Source organism: Mytilus galloprovincialis, chromosome 13 (assembly GCF_965363235.1).
Source record: "Mytilus galloprovincialis chromosome 13, xbMytGall1.hap1.1, whole genome shotgun sequence".
Classification (NCBI taxonomy): domain Eukaryota; kingdom Metazoa; phylum Mollusca; class Bivalvia; order Mytilida; family Mytilidae; genus Mytilus; species Mytilus galloprovincialis.
The window spans coordinates 70,550,473-70,573,118 of NC_134850.1; the positions used below are offsets into that span (position 1 = coordinate 70,550,473).

Genomic DNA, 22,646 nt, shown 5'->3' on the forward strand with positions numbered 1-22,646 from the left:
TTGATTTTGCCATGTGATTACGGACTTTCCGAATTGATTTTGCTCTAAGTTCAGTACTTTTGTGATTTTATTTTTTAATAATACCAACTAAAGTGAAAAACAAAAGCAAACTGCAAGAGAAGCAAAATAAGTAACCTCGACAGGTTGTAAGAATTGTAAATAAGAAGACTCTTCTGATATATAAAGATCACAAACACATTGTGCTAGTGAGTTTAGACATACATACCGTATCGATCATCATATTTGTAATGGTGACTGTAAATATTCTGCAGTGTCGCTTTCAGTAATTCCTCCTAATAATAATCCGTGCAATTTATCATCCCACATTGTTTAGGTTTTTTTTCACGCATTATTTAGACAATCTTTATGTTCGTATGAGAAAAGCGAGGTAGAACAGGATTCGTCCTATTGATTAAGTTATTTTTTTTTGTAATCAGAGCATCCCTCGATAATGGAAAAATGTACGAGCGTAACATATCAAGGAATATGTGTAAATGTAATATGTTATGCGAAATGGGCAGTTGACAATTGGAAAGATGAAATCATCTCGTTTATCTGTTAATGTCTGTTATTTCATGGTATAGAATATAGATGAGAGAATTTATAATATTATCATACACAGTTTTGGATCTTTTTTTTTTAACATTTGGCCTCAAGCATTTCCGAGAAAACTCGATCAATTATACAATTGGTTATGTCCGTAGATTTACGAATGAAACATTTTTCATGGCATACACTTTATTTTTATTGCTTACAAATAAAAAACTCTGATATATACAAACGAATAATTCTGATAATTTCTACCTTTTCTTAGAAATGGAATACATGAAAGTATTGTTGCATGTGTTTTCTGGAATGACAAATCCCGAATATAATATTGACAGCAAAGATCCCGATTACAATAGAATCAAGTCCATGTTACCAGAGGAAGGTAGTGTCCATCTACATTCTGGTAAATTTTTGTTATCATGACATTTATATGAGTAAAAAATGAGGCACAAGTGACCAATTGGACATTCGAAACTAACTACACAATGGCTCAAAATTAAAGACTAAGAAAAGACAAATTATTCCACAAAACATTGCGTAAAAAACTTTGAATTTGAGCATGTTAATTTCATGTTTAGTTTTTTTTCGGAAGTTTAGATTTCATGACTGTTATTCTTTGTATATAGGGTTAACTCGAACAACATCTGATAAACAAATTTAATAATACTTTTAGATATTTGGATGATATTTTGGCTCTCAATAATGACGACTTCAGTATGTATATTAATGAAATTTATCCTGTTGAACTTACTTTAAATAAAGCTAATACTAACAATGACCACTGCCCTTTTCTCGATCTTGATATCTATATCACTAATGGAAAGCTGAATACTACAATTTATGATAAAAGGGATGATTTTTCGTTTCCTATCGTTAATTATCGGTTTTTAGATGGTGACGTTCCCTTGTCACCATCTTACGGAGTTTATATATCTCAACTTGTACGATTCGCTCGTGTATGTAACAATGTTTTAAATTTTAACGAGAGAAATTTATGTATTACTGAAAAATTATTATACCAGGGTTTTCGATATCACAAACTAGTCAAAATATTTACTAAATTTTATCATCGGTATAAAGACATCATTCGTAAATATAGCTCAACATGCAGACTTCTAATACGTTCAGGTATTTCACATCCATTTTTTTTATGGAAATATTCTTTATAAAGCACAAAGGTGTCAGTATTCACCTCAGAAACTTACAAAACCTTTGAATAGACTTATTAAGAAGGGATATAATTACGATACTGTTATCAATTCATTAAAGATTGCATATTTTAGCGTTAATATTGAGTCACTGATAAGGTCTTTGCATCGGAACTAAACACATTTATTCTAAAAACAGTTATTGGCATGACACGGGTTATGTTCTTCTCATATATGTTATGATTGTATGATACTAAACCCCTAACGGAAAGGATTGTGCCTGATGTTCGGTCAGTTTAATTGAAGTCTGGAGCTGGCATGTCAGTTAACTGCTAGTAGTCTGTTGTTATTTATGTATTATTGTCATTTTGTTTATTTTCTTTGGTTATATCTTCTGACATCAGACTCGGACTTCTCTTGAACTGAATTTTAATGTGCGTATTGTTATGCGTTTACTTTTCTACATTGGTTAGAGGTATAGGGGGAGGGTTGAGATCTCATAAACATGTTTTACCCCGCCGCATTTTTGCGCCTGTCCCAAGTCAGGAGCCTCTGGCCTTTGTTAGTCTTGTATTATTTTAATTTTAGTTTCTTGTGTACAATTTGGAAATTAGTATGGCGTTCATTATCACTGGACTAGTATATATTTGTTTAGGGGCCAGCTGAGGGACGCCTCCGGGTGCGGGAATTTCTCGCTACATTGAAGACCTGTTGGTGACCCTCTGCTGTTGTTTTTTATTTGGTCGGGTTGTTGTCTCTTTGACACATTCCCCATTTCCATTCTCAATTTTATTAACTATTTTGCTCAATATCCCTCACGTTTAATAGTAGACTTCAATGGCCCATAAAACGAAAAAGAAAATGAACTGACTTATAACAAACCAATCATCAAAAAACAAATAAGACTAACTATAACAAAGGTAACTGTTGAATAACAAACATCTGGTTGATATTAACACAAGTATACATGGGGTTCAACATGACATTGAGAGCTAAACCAATCCTTTAACCAAGGAGAGTGGAGAGACAGAGTTACATAAGACCAGTCTTTAAAATAGTTAAAAATGGCTTGATTCAAATTCGAGTGAACCAAACAAGAACAGAAATGGAAAATAAAACAAAAGAACTTCCGATCCATGACTACTTGCAGTGATAGAAACCAGTCTTAGGTATTAATCAGTACACATACAAAATATTTAGCGGAAAGACGTCATGCCCGTCTGTGAAACGCATGACATAATATAATATCGACATTGTTTAGGACCATGTTTTTCGTAAATGTTACTTAAGCAATACATAAATAAATATATTTTAATTTATCATATACAGATGTGAATACATTGGTTCTATCTCACTGTACGTGTTTTAAAACCAGTATGTACAGCTTACTTTGTAACCAAATCAATCGATGAATTGATTTAGTAAACGTGAACATTTTTTGTATGGTAACGAAATCCTAGATATTTCAGTTTCTCTAATTCTTTGTCAATTTATCCCTTTCTGCACCTTTTGTATAAAAAACATTAATCAACGTGTGGTTCGTTTGATCTCAGTACTTCATTGGTAAAAATCCGATTATGACGTCGAATTTTCTTGCTTTCCGCTGAATTTCCTATTGTGACGGCTTGAAAAAAGGCGACCATACCTGACGACGTCACATCGAAAGAACACATCTTTTTGCAGATCTTTTGAAAAGAAGGAATAAGTTTGCCTGCATAATGTTAGAAAATCATTAGAGAAACAAATTCCACCACCAAATCTAGTGTAATACGATATTTATCCACTCTCGACAGTTAAATTATCAATTTTAAAGTCCTCGCCGAGGCGGCTCGGACTTTAAATTTGAAAATTTAACTGTCTCGGGTGGATAAATATCGTATTACACTAGATTCAGTGGTAGAATCTATATTTACATGTTATAGTTTATGAATATAATCTACTAGTCGCACGATATCTTTTTCAGCACTTGGATATCAAGGTTACATGATTTTTATCATGCCCAAGTGGTAAAACGAAAATAAAGGAACGCTCTTCTATGATTGAAATTCCGCGTGGATATAATCCAGATCTTGAAAACTTGCTGTTTAACAAGGTGAATTTGATGAAGACTTAAGGAAATTAGTGTATGGTGATCAAGATGCAAGATCGGAATTCGATCAGCAATCAAAGAGACACTTACATAGAGACATATAGCATATATGATTTATAAAAACAAATCTTTATTAAACCTTTTTTCCTTTACCTTTATGTTTTGTACTGCTTTGTGCTTAAAAAACTGTTTTCAGTTTTCATCAATAAATTTGATTTTACTGCTCATTTTTGATTTTAAGTTTTCAAATTGAACATGTTGAACGCGCAGTACGGTATCTATTGTCAACTTAGCATGACATACTTTATCCATGAGCCTTTCTACACATGTGTTATAGCTTTACTTTGACTTTTAATACAATGCACTTGCTCCTATTGGACAGTGATTTATGTTGCTGTCGTTTAATTGATAATCAGTCTTATACAACAGATTATCAACAAAATAGATTACTTTAAGTCGGCATATAAGATAACTCTATATCTCAGATCTGTTTATGGTGTCTTTTTGTGTCGGGATGTACAAGTACTCGGCCACGTTTTTTTTTTGTCCATCTGATGAGTTAAGCCTTTTTCAACTGATTTTTATAGTTCGTTCTTATGTTGTACTGTTATACCACTGTCCCAGTTTAGGGGAGGATTGGGATCCCGCTAACATGATTAACCCCGCCATATTTTTATGTATGTGCCTGTCCCAAGTCAGGAGCCAATTATTCAGTGGTTGTTTGTTTATGTGTTACATATTTGTTTTTCCTTCATTTTTGATATAAATGAGGCCGTTAGTTTTCTCGTTTGAATTGTTTTATATTGTTTTATCGGGACCTTTGGTAGCTGACTACGCGGTATGGGCTTTGCTCATAGTTGAAGGCCGTACGGTGACCTATAGTTGTTATTAATGTCTGTGTCATTTTGGTATCTGGTGGACAGTAGTCTCATTGCAATCATATCACATTTTCTTTTTTTATATATATTTTAGTTTAAAAGTAAGCTAGAATAGTACATTATGATAGTTCCGCAACTAAGCATAATAAAGAAAATCTACAAATACAATTATACACTTTGAGACGAGCATTGTTTACTTTCCATGAGGTGAAACCGAGGTAAGATATTATTAGATTTTGCCGCTACTGATTTCCCTTTCAATTCTTGAATTGATAAAGAGTGAATTTTATTTATGTGGATTTTGTGGACTTTTGTTTATTATTTCATACTATGCACGAGTTTGGGTATCTCTAACTAGATGTACAATACTAAAATTTAGAATACTAAAATAGTTAATAATATATGACAAATAGTGTTGCAATCAGTTAACGAAGGGAACATTTCAAAGGTTAAAAACATCAATATACATGATACTCCTCATCATGATCAGTTAAAATTACTGCCCGATTCGTACGTTTGTGCTTTTTGGTAAAGCTGTTAATATATTCAGCTTAGTTTATATTTCCACAGGCATTTAATAAATAATCATTTACAAAATGAATTGTACAGGCATTATTTAAACTTTTATAAACAAGATCAAATGGAAAGAATAAGGAGTACACTTTCCAAATTATATCAATTGTAAATCATCTATTTTCATACCACGCAAGAGTGACTATTTGATTCAATGTTTCAATCTCTAAAATATTACAGCATCATAGTTTTCATGTGTCGTCTATATCAGGTCGTTCTAAAGCAATAGTAGTTTTAAACACGGAACCAAATTAACAATACATTAACTCATGTTGGTTACTGGAGTTTGTTGTATATTTTTTGTAAAGAAATTATCAAAGAAGCTCGAGATCCAAAATAAGTGGAACGCTGTATAGCAGTTTTATTAGGTTCCGAAATCAACTAAACGGACCCACATCAACTGAACGGTTTGAAGCTTATTTCCTAAAGCTTGAAGCCACTTATATATTTCAAATTTGTCGTTTAAATAGTCACGATTAAAAATAATGTATAAAAGGATTGAAACTAACTTGGATAAGACGGTTGTTGAAAAACAACCCAAAACTAAATAAGCTATTAGAAAGTACTGAAAAAATTAGTATTGAAAACCTTGTTTATTTAGGCCCAACAAAAAGATGTAAAAACCCTTTTTGGGAAGAAGTTTTTAAAGCTTGGACAGATTTACAAAATAAATTCATACCAAAAAATGAAGAGGAGTTTTTATCAGATTCGCTCTTGAATAATGAAAACATAAAAATAGGAACAACATCCATTTTCTATAAAGACTTGATAGATAAAGGGATCTTTTTGATAAATGATTTATTAAACGATGAGGGAAAACTAATGACTTTTCAACAATTCCAAAACATTTATAAAATTAAGTCAAACTTTCTTACTTATAATGGGGTCATTTCATCAATAAAATCATATAAAAAGGCTTTAAAAAACTATATATCTATTAACAATTGTTATAAAACACTAGGACCAATTATGCCAAATAATATAAGAATATTTTTTTATCAATAAAAGGCTTGAAAGATATGTATAATGTTTTATTTGAAAAAAGCAGTACTAAACTTAGATGTGAAGAAAAATGGTCCTTAACACTCAACAAAAATTTTGATTGGAAAACTGTGCATAATATGTCTTTTTACTCCACAAAAAGCTCAAAACTCCACTGGTTCCAATATAGAATAATACACAGAATATTGGGCACAAATAAATTTTTATTTAAGATAAAAATAAAACAAAGCGATAAATGTACTTTCTGCAGTGAAGTTACTGAAGATATTGAACACATATTTTGGACATGCCATAAAATAGCAGATCTGTGGATAAGACTCATGGACTGGATTTATAACCAAACACAAATAATTATTCCATTTAACATGGATATAATTTTATTTGGAAATTTAGGAAAAACAGAAAATAATAAAATAAAAAACTTAATAATACTTTTATCAAAATTCTTTATCTATAGAACAAAACTGTGTGAAAATCAAGTAAATTTTGCAGGGCTGAAAAACTATCTAAAAGAAAATCTAATACTAGAAAAGAATATATTTTTTAAAACAAAGCCCCTTCACATTGCCAACCTCTACTGGGACCCCTGGCTTCCATTATTAGAATAATTTACACTTAAGCAACTTAATTAGCATTACCCTATGTAATGTTATTGTGCATTTTATTTTAGCCTTTTCACACCATCATATATGTTTTTATTTAATATACTGTTATATGTTGTTTATTGTCTTTTGTTCTTGTTTTGTGCCTAAAATGCATATACATTCTCTAATATCTATTTTGTGTTTGTATGAATTATTTACAATGGAAAACCAACTTTGCCAAATCTATTTAATGTTGCCAAAAAAAATACTGCTGCCATATTCCAAATTTCAAGGACTTTCTATTTTTTATTTTTATTTTTTTTTCTCTAGTTTTTATTTTTTGTTTTTTGTTTTGTATTTGTGTTATTATTATTTTATTATTTTCTCTTCTCTTCTCACATTCTCTCTTAAATAAAATTCTCACTTTATTGATCAATATTGAAATAATTGATACACAACAATATACTGTATATATATTATGTAATTTTGAGTACTAACAATTACTAACAATTTTTCTAAATATACAATCTAATGTTTAACGAGGCCGGGATAAGGTACCGGTACTTTCTGTATCAAACTAACAAATGTGAAAGTTTTCAATAAAGTATGTATAATTTAAAAAAAAAAAAAAAAATAATGTGTAAGGCTCAAGGAAGAAAATCGAATTAAAACGAAAGCATGTGCATTTTTGCTTCAACACTTATTTAACGTAAAAATCTTTGAAAACGCAAATATGAAACTATCTAGCAGACCAAAACGTCGACGAATAAATTCAAACCATATCATTTAATTGTTTTAGAAATATGAATGTAACATTATGCGTGTTTTCTGGAATGCGAAATCCTGAATATAAGATTGAAAGCAATGATCCAGATTTCGAAACAATTAAAGCAGCATTACCAAAGCCGGGGAGTTTACAACTTCCGTCAGGTAAGTGTCTTTTTTTTAAACCATAGCGTTGTCAGTTTGTTTTCGACTAATGGGTTTGAATGTACCTTTTGTATCTTTCGCCCCTCTTTTATGGAGAAATATATGTAGGAAAATATACGAATTGACATTGTAGTATGTTATAAAGTAAAAATCACAAAAAAACTGAACTCCGTGGAAAATTTCAAACTAAATTTAAGTTCCTAATCAAATGGAAAAATCAAAAGCCCAACCACATACAATAGATGTAGAACAACTTTCACATTCCTGACTTGGTACAGGCATTCTGCGTATGTAGAAAATTGGGGATCAAACCTGTGTTTTTTTCACAATATACGCTGAATAATTTCAACCAATGTATGTGAATGTTCGGCTATTATTTACCAAGAAGTTATCATATTTGTGTTGACATGAATTATCAGTAGTATGTTCATTTTCTGTTGATTTACTGGTAGTATGTTAAAATATTTTAACTTTTTTTGAATTTTTGATCCTCAATGCTCTTCAACTTTGTATTTATTTGGCTTTTTAACTATTTTGATCTGAGCGTCACTGATGAGTCTTATGTAGACGAAACGCGCGTCTGGCGTATAAAATTATAATCCTGTTATTTTGATAACTATTAAACGCTGTGCAAGATGTGTCTATCATATGTTACGATTGCTGAATTTAGTATTACCTTTCTTAATGTTAAATAATTACACAATGTAATGCTCATCAACGTCATATTACTTCTATTTGATTTGAGTGCCATTGGTGAATCTTATGAAGACGAATCGTGAGTTTGGCGTACATTATGAATAGCCTGGTATTTTAGGAATATACTTAGGTGACGGTTTGGATTTTTTGTAAAATGTTCGGGCTTCTTTTTGCTTTGCCTACGATACTACGTAATTTTTTTTAATATTATGACTTCAATAGTACATAAAGTGTCATTTAACCAAATGAATGTAGATTCTAGATTTTATTTCTTCCAATTTGAAACCCCAAAACTACCAATGCAAAAATGAGGTAAAAGTCCGACTCGTTAATTTCCAAAATTAAAACGAAACACATATCTTGAAACAGAGATCCATAACCTATAAATACTCAAAGCTTATTTTGTTCCTTAACTAATGCTCTTCTGCCTTATAGTATCAATTTTAACTTCTAGATTTATTTCTTTATGAGTTGTCTCATCCGTGTAATATTAACTGTATTTTCTTTTTCTTTCCAGTTCTTGGATATCAAGGATATCTAATTAACATCATGGGTACTGGCAAATCGAACATTTCGCCGTGTTATTCTTCGATGGCAATTCCATGTCGATTTAATCCAGAACTGGAAAAAATGCTGTTTAACAAAGGCCCGTTTGATGACACCTTGAGGAAATGGGTATTTGGTGCACTTGAATCGTAATCTGCAATGATCACAAAGTTAATAGGACACATTCAATGTCCATTTATTCAAAGTATATAAACAGTTGACATTTTGCTTAACCATAATCTTTCGATATGTTTTGACAATTTTTCAATGTTTTTTTTCTACATTCAAGTATACAGTGATGGGTACATATTTACCTATATATACAATAAGGAGTTGTTGGTTGATGTGACATCCATCCATCGATGAGACAGCACAAAACCAAAATGCAGTAATATATCAATGTAGGTTTCGAAAATATTGAAATATGCCTTCTCGCCTAGACTAAAAGGAAGTTGTAAATCGATTTAAAAGAGGATATCATGATTCTGCCAACAAAGAGAAAAAAGAAAAAGAGAAGAGAAAAAGAAACAAAAAAAAAAAAAAAACAAAAAAAAAGAAAAAAAGAAAGAAATAAAAAAAAAGACACTCATCCATCGAAGTTCATATGTAGTGTACGTGTGAGCAATAGTGTATGCTATTGTCTTATCTTAAAATGTTATAACGTAACAAGTGAGTGTTTTTCAATAGAAGTATATAGTTTTCTATTTTTTTTTTAAATTGAAATGATTTGTTGACCTGCTTTTAATCACTGTTACTTCTGTTATATTATTTTTATATTTTAAGTCAGAATGTATTGTTATTTTTTAGCTCACCTGGCCCACAGGGCCAAGTGAGCTTTTCTCATCACTTGGCGTCCGTCGTCCGTCGTCCATCGTCCGTCGTCCGTCGTTAACATTTACAAAAATCTTCTCCTCTGAAACTACTGAGCCAAATTAAACCAAACTTGGCCATAATCATCATTGGGGTATCTAGTTTAAAAATTGTGTCCACTGATCCGGTCAACCAACCAAGATGGCCGCCATGGCTAAAAATAGATAATAGGGGTAAAATGCAGTTTTTGGCTTATAACTCAAAAACCAAAGCATTAAGAGCAAATCTGACACGGAGTTAAATTGTTTATCAGGTCAAGATCTATCTGCCTTGAAAATTTCAGATGAATCGAACAACCCGTTGTAGAGTTGCTGCCCCTGAATTGGTAATTTTAAGGAAATTTTGCTGTTTTTGGTTATTTTCTTGAATAATATTATAGATAGAGATAAACAGTGAACAGCCATTATGTTCAGCAAAGTAAGATTTTCAAATAAGTCAACACGACTGAAATTGTCAGTTGACCCCTGTAGGAGTTGTTGCCCTTTATAGTCAATTTTTAACCATTTTTTGTAAATCTTAGTAATCTTTTACAAAAATCTTCTCCTCTTAAACTACTGGGCCAAATTAAACCAAACGTGGTCACAATCATCATTGGGGTATTTAGTTGAAAATTGTGTCCGATGACCCGGTCAACCAACCAAGATGGCCGCCATGGCTAAAAATAATTAATAGGGGTAAATTGCAGTTTTTGACTTATAACTAAAAATTTAAAGCGTTTAGAGAAAATCTGAAATTGGATTCAATTGTTTATCAGGTCAAGATCTATCTGCCCTGAAAATTTGAGATGAATCGAACAACCAGTTGTTGGGTTGCTGCCTCTGAATTGGTAATTTTAAGAAAATTTTGCTGTTTTTGGTTATAATCTTGAATAATATTATAGATAAAGATAAACAGTGAACAGCAATAATGTTCAGCAAAGTAAGATTTACAAATAATTCAACACGACCGATATGGTCAGTTGACCCCTTTAGGAGTTATTGCCCTTTATAGTAATTTTTTTTACATTTTTCATAAATTTTTGTAGATTTTTAGAAAATATTTTCCACTGTAACTACTGGGCCAAGTTCATAATAGATAGAGATAATTATAGCAAAAAGAATGTTCGGTAAAGTAAGATCTATAAACACATCACCATCATCAAAACACAATTTTGTTATGAATTTATCTGTGTCCATTGTTTAATATGCACATAGACCAAGGTGAGCGACACAGGCTCTTGAGAGCCTCTAGTTCTTCGTAATACAGGAAATAAAAGTGAAATAACTATTTTTTTATTATTTTTCTTCCGTACAGGAAACTGTCTTCACTAACTTTTTTGAATAGACAAGTATAACTCTAATGATTGTGCATTTTTTTAAGCATAGGAGGGACCAGGGAATGAATTTTTCAAATACTTGTATGAAAGGTTTCTAATTTGATACCTATTTTGACTTTAAAATTGAGTATTTTATAAATTTAATCATTGTTTCAAAAACGAAATTGGATTAAATTAAAAATTTGTCTGATATAAGAGGCAATGGTCGTCTCATTAATAAATGAAGACGATACACATTAAGGTAAGAACTTAACAAAAAGAATGGAATCGCATGGTAAGACTGGGTGCGTTCACATGGAATGCGTTTCTTGTAATGCATTTACGCAGCACTCAACAGTTAGAAAATAAAATTGAAAATGAACCACAAAATGTTATATCAACTCTTATTCTTGGATTTCTATTACATTTATCTCACTGTTTGTGTTGTACATGTGCATATGTATCTAATCAGTATCTTCCATAGATTTGATTTTCAAAAGTTACAAGGGTGAAATATTATTCCTTCTATGTTTATCCATTGCAACATTCTGCATTTATGTACCATACAATATTTCAAAAATGGGATAGGGGGGGGGGGGTGAAAAAATGTCACATATCCCCAAAAAGTGTGATCAAACTAGAATTTGCCTTTGAGTGTTACCTTTTTAGAAACTGTTACCATTAATCTTTATATTGATCAAATAAAAATGGGTGTCTTTCGCCTTATCTTTTTCTGTAAGATTAAATCACAAAGGTCGTGCGACAGCTATCTAAAATTAATTTTGTTTCACACTAACTCTCATATTTGAAAAATCCACAATGGCCAAAATGCGAAACTACACACCTATCTGTGGAGTGCTACCTCATATCCCAACATGCAAATTAACACGCATCCTAACATTCATATGCAGGTATAATGAAACTTTACGATACCTTTTAATCGAGCTACTTCTTTTCCATTTCGATAAAGTTAACGGGAGGGGGTTAGGTTTTTGCTTATACAAATGAAGTATATACGTATTGATGATTTCTTTTAACAACCGTTGGTATAGTTGATGTGACTCCGGTTAAACGTTTCCAACATTATCTTAACGGTCGTCATTTTCATGTATTTATCATTTTGGTTTAATCTGATTTTTAAGAAATTCAGAGGCCAAAGATGATTGATGGATTTATATATTGTACGAATATTATTTTCAAATGCATCATCAGACTGCTCATTCGCTCTTATAACATGCTTGTGGAAAAAAAAACCGTATAAAAGAGAGACGACATTTACTAAAAAGAACATGTAAGTTCATTTGTTGGATAATCAAAAATACTGAAAACATCGACAATGAAATGGCAAAAAGCACATTAAACGATCAAATGACTAACAACAGTATGTATATAAAACGATAACATAGAAAATCAAACACTGAGCGACACGAAATCCACCAAAAAACATCGGGGTCTAGCTAAGGCGTTAAAGGGTATGTAGATCATTACCAATATTAGACACTTTAAGAGCGCTGAAATGTAAAATGTAAGCACAGAAAGAGTGCAAACAACAAAGACACACACCATGGGGTAAACAATACAGAAGGGATAGTCAACCATTATCATCTTTGGGAAGCCGAAAATATCTCTCAAAGCTTATCTGAAAAATGGAATTGAAAAACTGTTGGTCTTCATTCTTTTTCTAAAAGAAAATAAAAAAATGGTGGAAGTGAACCTAGAAAAAAATGTATGTGTAAGGTCCCTTTAATTGGAAAGATACCTTTTCACGAGTTTTGTCGCATACTTCGTTGTATTCAAATTCGTAGGTTGGAGTGTTCCTGATGTCGGTCAAACTGTATAGCCGTATCTGACAAATTGAAGAAATATTCCACAGATACCAATATAGTTGGATGATCCCAATTGATATTTTATTATAATATTATTCAAGATACTACGCATTTGCGCATTTGCGCAATTCGTTTTTCATTTGTGCTTTATAATATTCTGCTTCTCTTTTTTGTCAAATTAACATTATTAATAAAATATATATAAAAATATCTCCTACTAAACGTCAAATGAATGCATTATACCCAATCAACATTTCACGAATTCTGCATGTCGTTATGCCATTGTTCGTGAGACTATCTTCAATATGATTGCATTGAATAAAATTGAGAATGAAAATGGGGAATGTGTAAAAGAGACAACAACACGACCATAGAGCAGACAATAGCCGAAGGCCATCAATGGGTCCCCAATGCAGCGAGAAACTCCTACACCTGGAGGCGTCCTTCAGCTGCCCCCTAAACACATATGTATACTAGTTCAGTCATAATGGACGTCATACTTATTCCGAATGATACACAAGAAACTAAAATTAAAAATCATACAAAACTAACAAAGGCCAGATGCTCCTGACTTGAGACAGGCGCAACAAGCGGCGGGGTTTAACATGTTTTTGAGATCTCAACCCTCCTCCTCTACTTGTAGCTAATGTAGAAAAAAACAAACGCACAACAATACGCACAGTAAAACTCAGTTTAAGAGAAGTCCGAGTCAAGTTGAAGTTTATATTCTACGAAAGATAACTGTCGAAGAAATCTAGAAAAATAGATATTTTACATTTTGAGACTTATATTGGTAACCTGCCTTCAGCATATTGAACTGTACTGAGGTATGTAGTACATGTACACATGTATTTTTAGATGTTATTGATATTAATGTTATTTTTATTACATTTATATATATGAAATTACTTAGTATAAGAATATATAAATGAAGATATAGTCAAGTTTTTGTATATTCTTCAAACATTTTAGCAGTTGTGTTTTTTTTTTGTCAAAAGAAATAGTAAATATGATGAAATTAGTAGTGGTGTATAACATTGATAAAAGGAACATTTCAAAGATGAATATGTAATTAGTTTAGGTTCATTCACATCTATCGTATCTACGAATTTATATACTACTTTTAAATTCGTTATTTCTTTATATGTATTATTGGTTTTTGTGCTGGAATGCGTAAAATTAATTACCGATTCTTTCTAAATTCATATATTTTTTCGCTAAAAGAATCATTAAAAAATACAAAAATCCAATCTAGGGAATTACTTGATGATTACTTATAGTTATATCATTAAAATATGTAATGTTTCATTTATATATATTCTATTAAATATTCTCCGTGGACAAAGGATAACTTAAACACATGGACATTTAGGCTAATGTTGTAAGGTTAGCATAATGTAAAATAGTATATAGTGCAAGACAGATTATTTAAATGTGTTAACATTAGAATTTGAAAAAAATGATACAAAATGCAATTTTACTTCCAGACCATTGTCAGGAAACAACTGCCAACATTATGTTTCAAAGAAAGAGTCATTGCTCTTGAATTTATGAACTACAATTCAAAAATCTAATACTTAAGCTGATATATTATTCGTAGAATATAAAATTAAATAACGAAAATAACATTTTCCGACTTTATGTGGAATCATATTGCTGTTGATTTTAAATTGTTCTTCATATATGTTACAATCATAAATATTTAATAATTTTGCAACTCACATTAAAATATACTTTTTTATATGCAAAAATAATTCAGATCATATCGTTTTTCTTCAGTAATGAAATATATGAAAATAACATTGTGTGTATTTTCTGGAATGCCAGATCCGGAATATATGATCCATAGCAAAGATCCAGATTACAAAAGAATTGAAGGCCTGCTACCTACGCACTACAAAAGTCAAAAAGTCTGAAAAGACCAGTTTTTGTCTTGATTTGCATGAACTTTTACTCGACATTCTCCAAAAGTATGACTTGTGTCTTAATTTTTCTTGACAAATTCTCATTAATATCAAATTTGTATGAAATTTACTCGACATATTATTGACATTCTGAATATGGTCTTAAAATTTCTTGACAAATTCGTGACATTTAAATACTGTCTTGAAATTTCTCGACAAATTCTCGACATTCTTATTTTTTCTCAGTATGGCTTGACATATTCTGAACATTTTGAATTGTGTCTTAAATTTACTTGACAGTTCTAAGTTTAACAAATCATGACCAATATTCATGATATATTTCCCTTTACATAATATACTGTTGTTTTAAGTTACACTACTTACAAAAATTATGAAAGTTAGGCATGTAAAATAATTGAAAATTTGGGTATCTGAATATTTTTACAAATGCAAATATGGCTATGAAATCTAATGTACAAAATAATTTAAATGTGAGTGTGTTGATATAAAACAATTGAAATGTGGGTTTTTAAAAAATTTCAAATTTTGATTCCAAAATCTTATTAATTAAAACCAACCATACTGTATACATATTTCATTCTACATTCATAATATTCAATGTTAATATGGTAAATAATTATTGTACAAAAAAGTAGTTGATATAAATGTCAAATTATGATGATATACAAAGCATTCATTTAACAGAAGAAAAATTTGTGTAATGTCATCTGTTGGAATATTATATATTAAGTATTAGATATGGACAGGATGTTTACCATAAAGTTAAGGTATTCCACACCCGAAATACACGCAACTGTCAAATAGAAATTACTGATTTACCTGTAAGCAGCCATACAACTTGTCAGTTGACCATTCAAAAGATTAAAAGAAATTTATTATCTACTCCAGGAATAATAAAAAAAACAAATGTATTCATAATGGGTCCCATCAATGATTTCTACAGATATCATTGGTCTTATGAAATGGATCTCAAACAGATATGCACAATATAGATCTGATCACTTTTTTCTTTTCAGGAAGGAGTTATCAAAATATTTTTTTGGAAAAAATTATAAAATTCAACACTCAAATTTGAATAAAAAACGTTTTTGGGTTGTTCAAAAAAATGAATAAGGTTTTTGAATCAAGATGAGAACAAATTCTTCGACCTACACAAAAGCCCCCCCCCCCTATGTTTTAGCCACTCAAACCCAAAAGATGAATCGTGGGTTCCACAAGAGACACATGGTCGCATGTTTAAACTGTTTTAATCTATTTTAGTAAAGCAAATTTGACTGGCAGTTTTGTGAGTGGCAAAAATCTAAATGCTGTTTGTCAGTTACTTCGACTTATATTCAAAGTGAAAACAATTAATTAAATGTTTAATAAAATAAATCAAAATGAAACTACATGATGATTTTTCAGGGTATTCAAACTTTGGTGCACAAAAAAGGTATCTTACTATACCAAATTTATCCTTGATTCTTCAAAATTTAGTTTAGCCATAATAAAAAGGAGTATATAACAGCAATAGAATGTCATAAACAATGCAGAATAAGTCTGTACACATTTCAGGCGAAATTTATACTGTTGAGATAGTGTCAAGACATATTTAAGACTGTCAAGAATGTGTCAAGACATATTCATACACCATTGAGAATGTCAAGAATATGTCAAGACAGATCGAGACAAATTTAAGACAGTCAAGAATTTGTCGAGACTAATCCAGACTCATATCAGATGAAACAGGAAGTGTCGAGAAATGTTAAGACAATGTTCATACTGTCAAGACACTTGTCAAGAAAATTCAAGAAGCTTATTAGACAAATTATTTTTTTTTAAATGTAGAACTATTGGTGAATGGTCAAATCTATAGCTGTTTTGAATTTCTACTTCTTTAGAAAGTTTTCTATTATTTCATTAACTTTATTATAAAAAGATGGTGAGTCATTATTTGGTCCATATAAATTAACAAGTGTTATATTTTTACCTTCAATTGTAATATCTACACCAAGAAAATTTCCATTATCATCTTTCTTTATCTTATTTATTTTATATTCAAGATTATTTGCAAATAAAATGGCAACTCCTCTTTGATTTGAAGCAAAAGAATTAAAAATGCATTCTCCTCCCCATTGGTTTCTAATAAATGATTCATCTTTTTCAGTAAAGTGTGTGTCTTGCAGACAGTAAATATGACAGAGCTTTGATTTCAAGTATTCGAACACATCTCTCCGTTTCTCTCTAGAATTTAAACCTTGACAGTTGTATGAGAAAATTTTTAATGAATCCTTAGCCATTTAAATAGCTTAGGTAAAGCATAAACATTCCATTTATGATTTTCATTCCTTTAATTACACCTTGACTCATACAAATGTCAATGAAAACACAAAGCTGTAATATTATATATGAATAAACAAGTTGGTATATAAATCTACTTTCATGCATAAATAAATCTTTATAAAACATTGTGCAAACATCATAAGAATTGAAATAAATAAAAAAAGCAAGAGTAACAACAATCATGATTGTCATATTATGATATGTTTTCTGATTTTTGTTTATAAATAAAAACAAATTTGGGATTACCTGTTTCCAAAGAAAGGGGTTAATGGAGAAAAAAACTAACAAATGTATACCCACTCAAACTAAATTTCAACAATCAAAGAGAGATAATCCAAAATATTATCTCCCCTTAATTGTAAGATTGCAAACATGTATGTTTCAGTCAAGGTTTTAGTCAGTATAGTAATTCTATGGCTATTATCAAAGTCTTATTTTGAATGTTATATAATTATTCTAGTAATTCCTAGGGTATTATATTTTTTTTAAATTTTTCACTATTGTCCAAAGAAAGACATTTGTCTCATAACCATACAATGGACACATATTTTGACACTTTAAAATGTTTTCCTTTTATATGTCATGTATGTTGGTCATTTATAAGGAGGATGCAAATTTCTTGTACAAAATGTACTACAATAACAAAATAAATAACCAATTAATTGAACAAAGCAGCACAATAAAAGCCCAATTTAGCATAACGTAGCATGCACTTTCATATAAATGAACACAAGCAATTGCAAACATGTTTAAACCGTTACAAAAGTAAGCATGTCAAGCCTAAAGCAAATAAAACAAAATGGCTGTAGTTGATAAGTACAACTGATTCCCTTTTCATTTTTTTTTCTTCAAATTTTTGTTTTTGTTTCATTGATTCATGAATATTTAATTATTATTTAAAAGTAATTTGAGCGAGATGTTCTATATTTTAGATTATTTAAATGAGAGTTACATGTAGGTTTATAGTTTTAGGATTGAATCCATTGCTCATTTGCATGATTTTTAACAAATGCCAGCTCATAAACTAAAAGCACATAGAAGCACATGTAAGAACAATTCAACACACATATACTTACACTCATTGTAGTATTCTAAAATGTATAAAAGAAATAACAAATACATCAGAAATGGTAGATATATGTACAAATATGCAAGCATAGTATATGTTTAGACAAATGAATACTATGTCAAGAATTTTTAAAAATTATTCCGACAAATTAAGAATGTCGAGTAAAAGTTCATGTAAATTCAGACCAAAACTGGTCTTTTCAGACTTTTTGACTTTTGTAGTGACAGCAGGTAGTTTTCAACTTCCGTCTGGTAAACATTGTTTATATGATCCACATGTCTACGTCTACACTACAAACCATTAAAGTCTGAAATGGCCTATTTCTGTACTCGACTGTACTGATTTTTACTCGACCAGTCTGAATTGGTCTGACTTTTACTTGACATTACTCGACCCCAGTCTGAACCATACTTGACTGTACTGAATCGTACTTGACCCTTATCTTTGCCGTTGAAAATAGTCTGAACTATTACTCGACCAGTCTGAAACAGTCTTAACCCATTCTCGACATGTACTTGACCTATTTTTCCAGTCTAAACCATACTTAACCAAAGGTCTGAACAATACTCGACCAGTCTGAACCATACTAGACCAAAAAACTGTTAAAATAAATTTCTTTTTAACTTATATATATACAACAGCCAACAAAATTTATAAAACAATTAACCTTATAAAAGAAATATATCTCTGATTATATTTAGGATAAAAAAAATATATTATATATAGCTTATATAAAAGAGGGATAAAATTAAATAAATAAATAAAAGTGTTTTTCTGATTAGTGGTGAAATATTAAGTATAACCTCTGCTTGGGGGCAAACTCAAAATAAGATCACACCTGGCCAGAGGTATTAAATTGTAAGTAACATTGAATCAAAATTGCAACATCCTGTTTAAATTAAATCACAAGGCCTTTCGAATATACATGTATGTACTAAATAAGTAATACACGAATTTAAGAAAATAGGGTTTTCTTTTTACCTGTAAAACACACATGTACTGAGGTAATTAGAACATATTAAAGTGCTTTATGTATGCCATGTTAATTTGACAAAAAAAATACTAATTGAAATATTTTTTACTGTTTACTTTGGAATACATTTCCTTTTTTAAAAAGGTTTTCAAGGATTGCTATGGAAATTCTGTTATCATGATTATATTAAATTCTTGGTTTAATAAAACAAAACAATTAAGCTCCCATTTTTCTAAAATTTATTAAGTTGTTTTATATACTATTTTATATATATCTTAATAAAAACATTCACTGCATTATTACCTGAACTCAACTGACACCATATATCTATACTAGGCTTAAGTTAATGGTGAAAATAGTCCAGTTACCATAAAATACTTCCGAAATATTTATAAAATTTTGAATTATATTGAAAATATACATATACATATACATCATTATGTAAGTGTTGATTAATATTGAGTTGAAGTTATATTATGATTGATTATTGTGAAATTTTAATTTCAATACTGTATTGAATACATTTTTAATTTCAAGTTGCTGTTCAAATTTCATTTTTATTAAAAGAATTCCTAAATTGATAACATTCAGTTGATAGATACAAAGAATAGGTCTAGGTTGGTTAAGACTTGGTCGAGTATGGTTCAGACTAGATCGAGTATGGTTCAGATAGGTCGAGTACGGTTCAGACTAGGTCGAGTACGGTTCAGACTAGGTCGAGTACGGTTCAGACTCGTATAAAATGGTTAAGTACACATTCAGACTGTTAAGTATGGTTCAGACTACAGTCGAGTACTATCAAGTAAAACTCAGACGAATTCAGACTGGTCGAGTAAAAATCAGTACAGTCGAGTACAGATATAGGCCATTTCAGACTTTTAATGGTTTGTAGTGCTACCGCCCCCTCCCCCCCCACCCCCACACACACACATTTTGCTTTTTTATGAACTTTTTATAAAATCCTTTTTACAAAAGACCATATATTGGTTATATTGGTTTCATATATCACACAAGTTAAATCATCAACAGTAATACAGAATGAATCGAAAACAAAAATATTGAATCATATACGAAAGCTTTAAACGAGTAATTTATGAACATCAGAATACGCTTTTCATATCGTGGGCATCTCCTTGGTGCTTATTTTACATTGATTTGTATATTAAAAATGGGTTAACGTGTTTTAACTTCATTTTGTTATGTTCAATGATGATTAAAGATCACCTAAGTTTGGAAAACATATAACTATACGGGTTTATTTACTCTTTAGTTTATGTTTTCTATCTTTCCAGTGCTAGGCTATATTGGATATGTTGTTGAGATTAAACGGCCTTCCCTTTTAGCGTGCTGTTCATACTATTCTAGGATAGAAATTCCGCATGGATTAAATATACAACTGGAACAATTACTGTTTGATAAAGGCAAATTCTATGAAGGCTTGCGAACAATAGTGTTTAGTACCTAAATAAACTCTAAGAACTAGAGGACAATCAGTATCATTTTAAGATGTAATTGTGGATGCGATCATGAATTGTTAGAATGTGCAGACTATGCAGATTTGCGAACAGTATAGTTAATGTAGAAAGTTTTTTTAATAATTTATGTAATGAGGAACAAATTTAATTTATGTTTTATGACGATACAATTTACTATTTCACAGCCAGAATCGTCCATGAATTTACAACTAGAAAAATTGCAACCTAATATAGCGAGAATAAGCATGCGATTTCCTAATTTCCTAATTACCTCTTCTGAGACCCCCAGACAGTGCTCTTATCAAGATCATAGATTTATTCGTAATAGCATTGATTTCATAACTTGTTGGCATCTGGTAATGATTGTGTGTATAGTAATGAAACTCAAAATCGTTAACATTTCAAGTAAATTAACTAAATCTTCTAATATCCTTTAAAACATTGAACAGATATGTATGCAAAAGCAATACTGACAAATCCCAGCAATTGTATCGATTCAATGTAGAAAAATAAAACATGAAACATGTGTGCGTTCCATAGAGGTGTACAAGGTTTAGCAAATTAATCCTCTTCTGACATATATGTAAAACTCATTAGTTAACCATTATTGACCATGCTGTCTGAATATATTCAAGGCAATACGATTATGTTTTTATTGACATTCTACGAAAGACAACTGTAATACAAACTGAAATTACGCACATTTACACTTTGAGATGACCTTTGTTTACTTACCAGAGGCAGAAATAGAAGTAAGTATTTAGTTCCATTTCATCATTAATGTAGATATCAATGAAATTATTTTTTATCAGGGTACAGATTATGATTATCAAGATGCTATGTATTATAAAGCAGGCGTCTGACTGACCTCAAATTACATCGTTTGAAATCATAAATATATCATGTGTTATTTTATATCGTTTTATACACATAAACATAAAACATAGAACATGTAGAAGGAGCATGTCAAAGATGAAAGAATAATTTTACGAACTATATTGAACAGTAAAAAACCAACAAAAAACCCATCAATTAATCAACCAATCATAACTCAAAGAAGAAGACGGAAACGGAGAAAAAACCCTTTTATTAGAATCTGTTAACATTATACTCCATTTGATATTTTATAAATTCATGGAGTGTTTGAATATATGCAGATGGAAAACCTATTCAGGCCTTGCGTTGCCTTGACAATATTTACCTATGGGTTATATGAATCAATGTTAAGCTTTATAACGAAGAACTCATATCAACCTTTTTTTTTAAATACTTTTTTTTATATAAGCCGATGTATTTTAGCAACTTATTTTTAAATGCAAAACAGTAGTAGCATTCAGGAATTTTAGAAATATTCAGTTAAGATAACAAGTATTGAGATTTTTACTTATTCTTCTAAAATTATTTAAAGTCATTTTTATCCAAGTAAATGAAGTTTGAAGTTATGTTCCTTTTTGTACGAACTTGTGTATATTTGTTTCAACAAGTAAAGTGCTTAGAGTAATTGAAAAAAAAAACGAAAACTGCAAGCGAAACAAATTAAGTAGCCTCGACAGGCTAGAGTAATCGTTTTCTGCTACAATTTAATGGACCATAAGCAATGCGAATCTTAACTCTATAAAACATCACAATTGGTGGACTTCTAAATAAGAAGACTATTCTGGTATATAAAGATCGAAAACATTGCGCTAGTTAGTGTAGACAGACACACCATATCAATCATCATATTTGTAATGGTGACCGTAAACATTTTGTAATTTCTCTTTCAGTACTAGTATTTTCTCCTAATAATGATCCGAGCAATTCATCATCCCACATTAGTTTTTGTTTTATTTTACGCATTTATAAGACAATCTTTTTGTTCGTATGAGCGGAACATGGTTCTTCCCAATAATTAAGT

The 22,646-nt window shown here is 30.5% G+C and overlaps 2 long non-coding RNA genes across 3 annotated transcripts; both read left to right on the top strand.

The window, feature by feature from the left end:
- Window positions 1-454: 454 nt before the first annotated feature.
- LOC143057643 (uncharacterized) lies at window positions 455-3,938 on the top strand. Its single transcript, XR_012972768.1, has 2 exons — window positions 455-952; window positions 3,661-3,938. It is a non-coding gene; the product is annotated as an uncharacterized LOC143057643 (long non-coding RNA).
- Window positions 3,939-4,746: 808 nt separating this feature from the next.
- On the top strand, window positions 4,747-14,877 carry LOC143057644 (uncharacterized). 2 transcript variants are annotated; one of them, XR_012972770.1, is made up of 5 exons: window positions 4,747-4,882; window positions 7,623-7,753; window positions 8,967-9,664; window positions 13,629-13,812; window positions 14,765-14,877. It is a non-coding gene; the product is annotated as an uncharacterized LOC143057644 (long non-coding RNA). The 2 variants fall into 2 exon arrangements; XR_012972769.1 differs by lacking the exons at window positions 13,629-13,812; window positions 14,765-14,877 and having other exon boundaries at window positions 8,967-11,129.
- Window positions 14,878-22,646: the final 7,769 nt, after the last annotated feature.